Source organism: Lissotriton vulgaris, chromosome 1_2 (assembly GCF_964263255.1).
Source record: "Lissotriton vulgaris chromosome 1_2, aLisVul1.2, whole genome shotgun sequence".
In the NCBI taxonomy this organism is placed as follows: Eukaryota; Metazoa; Chordata; class Amphibia; order Caudata; family Salamandridae; genus Lissotriton; species Lissotriton vulgaris.
The window spans coordinates 367,797,880-367,804,567 of record NC_141686.1 but is presented as its reverse complement, the minus strand read 5'-3'; positions in this window follow the sequence as shown (position 1 = coordinate 367,804,567).

The window sequence follows — 6,688 nt, the reverse complement described above, 5'->3', positions numbered from 1 at the left end:
AATGGTGGCTGGTCCGACCCTGCCTACAGGACCGAGTTGAAAGACCTGGGACTCTCTCTAATCCAGACTATGATGTACGGGGGACCCATTCCTAAGACCCTCCACACAGTATCCCGTGCAGGGTTGCTGGCCTGGCGTGACTCCCTACGCCATACCAGCTGGGGGAATAGGCTGACCCAGCAAACACCCCTCTGGCAAGGCACATGGCTTTGAGAAGTGGGGAACCTAGAGGGTTTCCGGGGCTGGGATCTTATTGGTATTTCACAACTCAGCGACGTTTGGGTCGGGGACCATGTACGTTCCTTCAAGTCAGACACTCACTCCACCCGTCACAGTTTATTAGGTACCTACAACTCCGCCACACCCTCAGCGTGCACATAGTAACAGGCACGTCGCTTCTAGAACACAGCCCCTTAGTAGCACAAATCACAATGGGGGACTTTGGGAGGGGGTATCACGCATTTATCGTTCATTAAATAACAATGGCCCCACCTCCCTTGACCCGCTGAGGACTAGTTGGGATTCCTGGCTAGGTGCGCTGGAGGACGACGACCAGAGAGACGCCTTGATGGCTCCCAAAACCATCACTGTCTCAGCCTGGCTCCGCTTGGTCCAGCTATACTACATTCATACCTCCTATCTTACCCCTGACCGCCTACATAGGGCAGGCCCAACACCACACCCATCCTGTACACGCTGTGTGGCAGAACCCGCAGATTTTTTCCATATTTGTATGGTCTTGTCCCCTCATAGCTTCCTATTGGGAGTCACTGGTAGTGGAACTTACGGAGGTGCTGGGATGGGAGGGCCCTCACAACCCCTTGAACATACTACTGGGAGTCACAGATGGACTGGACGGCTCTAGAGCAGACAAATTATTCATAAGCACCTCCCTTGTGGTGGCCAAACGAGACATTGCAATGGCATGGAAGAATCCCGTCCCACCAAACATAGTCAAATGGCGCAAAGGAGTAGACTGGTACGCCACACAAGAACAACCACGGTATGAGGGCAGGGGATGCCCGGCCAAACATCGCAAAATTTGTGGCAAATGATGATGTGTTTCTGTGTCTTTATTGTCATACAACATATGACTCTAATGTATTACAAATGGTAAAGCCGCCCCCTCAGGTCTGGGTGAGCTCAGACTGTGGTTGGGTGTTTATGATGGGCACGATGGAGAGCCCGGGGACTGAAGGCTCTACAGGTTTCTCACAGTGCTGCCAGCGCATGGTGGAGCTTGTGAGATAAACAAGGGGCACACTCTTGTATTCCCACATGTGAAACTGGAGCGGTGCACCTGGCTCTCGTTAGTACTGGTAACAAATATGAGAACTGCCCCGCAAATGCAAGGGGTAACAAAGATGGGAGATCTTTTTCACAAAGTAAAGGTTGGGAATTGGAGGAATATCCCTGAGCAAGGTACCCGCCATCAGCCCTGACTGGATATCACTGCCATAGAGTCCGGTATGAATTGGGAGAACTATTAGGACAAGACTTGCAAGAGCCACCAGACATGCCGGCACGTTCTGCCGCGATACAGAAAGAAGCCCCTGACAAGTTAGTAAGAGTGCTCTATGCTTATGTGCAGGAAGCGCGCAGACCCAGTGTGATTGAAGCAAGATCGAACTCACAGAGAGACTTGGCTAGGCCCGTTGAAGATAAGGTATGGCTGTACATGGGAGACACCAGTTAATACACTTTAAGTACATAAACTGTGTGTATTATATGCTGGAAAGATTGTACCGATATGCCCTACGGCAGTGGTTCCCAAACATGTGACTCCTGAGGACCCCCATTGAGTCACCACTGGAAGCCGGGGACCCCCAAGCAATTTGTATGATTCAAATTTAATGAAAACAGTAACTTGAAAAAAATAAACATGTGCACACTAAACAAATACTGGAATTACTAAGGATGTTAGTATTTTATATTGAAAGAATTGCAAAAAGTGATATGTGTTGATAGGAAGGCTGGTGCTTGGTCTCCCTGGCAGACTTTTAAATGGTTGGTTTTGTTTCACAGTAAGAGGCTCCTGCCAGGGGCGGACTGGAAACCCAAAGCAGTCCTGGCAAATGTTTTCAGAGCAGTCCACATACGGTGCCCAGCAGGTGCAGTGAGTGAGCCTGACCACAACAAAGGGGGCTTTGGGAGGCTCTCCCGCAAGAAAATGTAGGGAACAATGGTGCATTCTAAAGCACATTCATCATTATATATTGAATTGTATTCGCTTGTAAAGAATCGTAAATGATGGCCTTACTGTGCACCAGGGTACGACAAGCTTTATTGGGGGTTCTTCAATGATCCCCTCACTATCACCCTCCAACAGCGCCTCTCATCTCTCCTTAGCCCCTCTCTCACATGTATTTCATTTGTTGTATAGCACCTCTTATACCAGTGTGGGATGTCAGAGCACTTTACATATCACACATATAGAGACAATGAATCATACGTGTAAATCAGCATATAGGAAATGTTACATAAGGCAAAGGAGACGACAAGGTGTAGGATCCACACGCCATCCATACTGGTAGGCATTTTGAAAGAGTGCTTGTTCGGGAGAACCAAAACCCCAGGATTCAGAACATAACGTGGTTAGCATAGACTTTAATAAAAAAAATTATTTCTACACAAATAAACCTTTTTAGCAGCATGAGGATAATGAAAGACTGGGAAAGACATAAGTTACTAACTTTTAACCTGCAGTTTGCAAGCAGCTCTAACAGTTTACAGGTCACTGTGTTAGATTACGATAGTAATTTATGAACTGCACAGTAACAAAAGAATCTCAGTGAGAAAAGCAGTAACTCACTGAGCTATGCACATAAAAAAGTTTTTTTAAACTGCATGGTACACGTTCTTTGCAGTAGGCATATTAACCCCCTGTGCTACCTAAGATAACTCAAAGCTGCTACTGGACAAAACTCTAATCTCTCCCCAGCAGGGACATTAATCACTGGCGTTCTCTGGCGTTCTCTGCACACTTTTATTGTTGCCCAAAAACTGCTAATTATACGAGGAACTTTGCAGAGCTTTTTAAACTGCTGCCGGTGGACCCCCTGGGAATGTGTCAGGGAACCCAGTTTGGGAAACACTGGCTTACGGGAATCTGCAAACTGCCTGCGATGCAATGAGCAGGAAGCAGGGGTTATACATGCTGCTTGGTACTGTCCAGCGATACTTCAATTCTGGGAGGGAGTTTTCCAGGTATTGACGGCTATAACAGCCTCACTATACAGATGGAACCAATGCTCTCATCTTATTTCCTCCAATTTCTTCCTTTTCATCTTTGGTTAATTTCCCTATATAATTTTCTATACTATATGTTCCATTCTTTTATAATTTTCTGCATTGATACCTTCCCTTTATTATGATTCATTTTCTTTCTACTCACATTTGCTTAAAAATTACTTTTATCTCACCATAAGTCATTAGAGTTTTTCAATCAAATACCTTATTGTTTTATTCACAACTGAATTCTTTTTTCCTCCTTTCATCTTATTATTGTATCTCTTGTATTAAAATAAGATACAGTCTTCATCCTCATGAATTCACATATATTTACCTTTATGCGTTACTTCCAATGTAATTCCAATGTGATTGATGTTATCATGTTGCACATTTCTGTATTTTATTGCTTTTATTGTTTTAAATTTAATAAATGCTAATAAACCATTTCAACACAAAAAAAGAAAGCTACTCGCTATTGGACTACTATTAGCTAAGCGCAGAGTAGCGATGCGCTGGGCAAGGGGCCCTGCCCCAAAATTGGGGATCGGCACTCGGACATGGCACACTGTAATGAGTAGTTGGACACTTCTAATGAGCTTCAGTCTGTGCAGAACCACCCTAGGGACTAGTGGGCCCTTTATAAGGCATACTTAGTGGACGAAGGCGAAAATGCCGCGGAGGAAGGGCACGCAGAGGGGCGATGCTGGACAAAGGATACTAAAAGAGGATTGCAGGCTGCAGCGTGGTGGGCTATGGAATGGGGCTGCAGTAACACCAGACCCCTGCAAAGGACGAACAAATGTATGCTGTTGAAGAATGTACGGACAACAGGTCCTGTGGGGCAGATGTGTGGGGAGAGGTCTATCGAATGACTGTCAGCAGCAGAAAGGTATACTGAAGAGCGCCACTTACCACTGAATGCTTTGCAGCAGAGAGGAGTTGGGCAAGAAAAGAAAGGAATCCCCTGAGAGTGTGTAAAAATGTTCTAGACTATACAGCCATTTCTGATATTTCAGGAATTGCCTTAAATAAATGGAAGATCCAAACTACCTGCTTGTGGAACGGTGGAGGATGAGTGGAGCCTGCAACCCGCAACCTGCAACCAATTCTCAAATGCATTTTGTTTTCGGTGGACTGGTAATGGTGAGCCGCAGCACAGTGAACATGAAATGAAAAGTGCTAAAGAAAGGAAGTGCTTGTAGCTACTAAACAAAAAGGTTTAGGCGATCCTCTAAACCAAAACGTTTGTTGATCCTCAGTTACAATTTCCACACATACACCGTTGTTCCTGTGCCGTAGTAAGCATGTAAGGTAGCGCAGATGGTTAACGCATCCACTGCAGACATCTGCAGCATGCAGAGCACAGGCTTGAATCCTTTTTAGATGCAACACGTCCTCGACCCTTCTTTTGTGAAGGCGTCCCCTCCCTATGATGGGGAATGCTATACAACACGTTGAGTGGAGTATAATGGACATAAGGGGGTCGATTAGGATCGCGGACGGACTTGCGTCCGTCCGCGACCCCAGAGCAGGAGGGAACCTCCGCATGGCATGCGGAGTTCCCTCCTGTGCAATTAGGATGTGACCGCCACCCTGGCGGTCACATCCTCTATTTTTAACATTGCCGTGGGTGCAGCTTCAAGCTGCACCCGCGGCAATGTTAAAAATGCACGCATTGCATTTGCATGCAGAAAGAGGCAGGTGCCTGCTGCTTTCTGAATGCAAATGCAGGGGGGTACCATAGGTACCCCCCATGTGCACCCCCCACCCCACTTCACCTAGGGGGCCCGCAACGGGCCCCCGCAGTGAAGTTCCGTATGCTTTTCCGCGGCGGAAAACCCGCCGCGGAAAAGCATACTTTACTGGCCATCCTAATATGGTGGACGGTGTCTGGAAGACACCGTCACCATATTAGAGCTTTTCCGCCGCGGTTGTAATCCGACCGCGGCGGAAAAGCTGCAGACGAAAACCAGGACCCACCAGCCATCCTAATCTGGCGGTGGGTCTTTGGTCAGTCCGCTGCGGATTTTCCGCATCCTCGGGCCGGCGGTGGCTTCCGCCGGCCCCAAGGATGCGGAAAATCCGCAATCATAATGACCCCCAAGGTGTGGATATTCTTAAAAGGGTTGATGCGTGTGTGTGTCTGTTTTGTTTTTCCAAAACACTTGCAGGTATAATCCTATGTGTTCTTCATCCCACTAAAATCTAGCTTTGCAGTTGCATTTAGGAAGCAAACTGTGTTGTTAAATGAAACATACAGGAAAATTATTTTAGGTAGAATGATGTCCCGCATGAACCAGGAAGAGGTAGACGAAGGGTTCCTGCTGTTCAGGCGTCGGCAGTGCAGTGACTCGTAATAATGATCATTTTATCTGAACATGGTTCTGAGAGATCGACTCTCCTTCCAAAGCGTACAGCCCTCCATCAGTGCTAGCAGTGACGCCTAGCTCTGGGTTATGCATATTTGTGAAAAGACCAGGATGCCATGAGCTCAGGTGCAAGCAAAGATACTTACCTATTTGACTGTTGTTGGGCTGCTAATATACAGTAATTTACAGGGTCAACGGGCCCCTCATAGCCCTAGGCCCCGTGCCACTGCACCTGCTGCACCAATGGTAAAGTGCGCAGAAGCATAAAGAGTTAGCAAGCACCAGCAGGAGTGTGCGATGAATGGACCATGAAGAGCAGGAGCTTCTGCCGTCTGCTGGGAAAACACGAACATGGACTTCAAATAAAATATTATCTCCAAACCTTAGGCTGAAAGAGACATCTTCAATCATAAGGAGCACAAATAAATGAATGCTTGCTGTGATTAATTTGTTTTTTTTAAAACCCTAAGTGCCAGTGCTCATGCCACCGCTGTTGCTGCACACGTGCAAACCTGGCGCTGCACCATTAGTTTAGTGCCCTATTGGCTAGTTCTCCTGCTGGGGGAGTAAATTATTAGGGGCCACTTGTACGAAGCATTTTTGCAGTCGGAAACGTCCAACCACAAAAATGCTTTAACAAATGTACCAAATACAAATTGTGATTTGGCAACACGCTACCAACTCGCAATTAGTGTGTGCGATTGGTATTTAAAAGGGGCGTGGTCACGGCATTTCTTCCAATTTCTGAATCTGAATGCGACTGTATCAAGGTCAAAATTTACTGACTCCCTGAAGGAGGTGGTAACCCATTTGCAAATAGGTACGGGTCCTTTGAAGAATGGATAACAAATATTTTTAAGAGCAGGCGGCTGTCCCACAGATCCTACTGTCTACTCCCATTATCCTTTAAGGAAAATAGGATGCATTAAAAAAAAACAGACTGCTTTATTAAAAACCAATCATAGACATGGTGGTCTGCTGACCTCAGCAGGCTGCCATCTCTGTGATGGCTGTGATTCCTAATGGCGACCTCCCTCACTAATATGCATGAAGTAGGTCTATTTGTCACTCGCTAGCAATCGCTAATG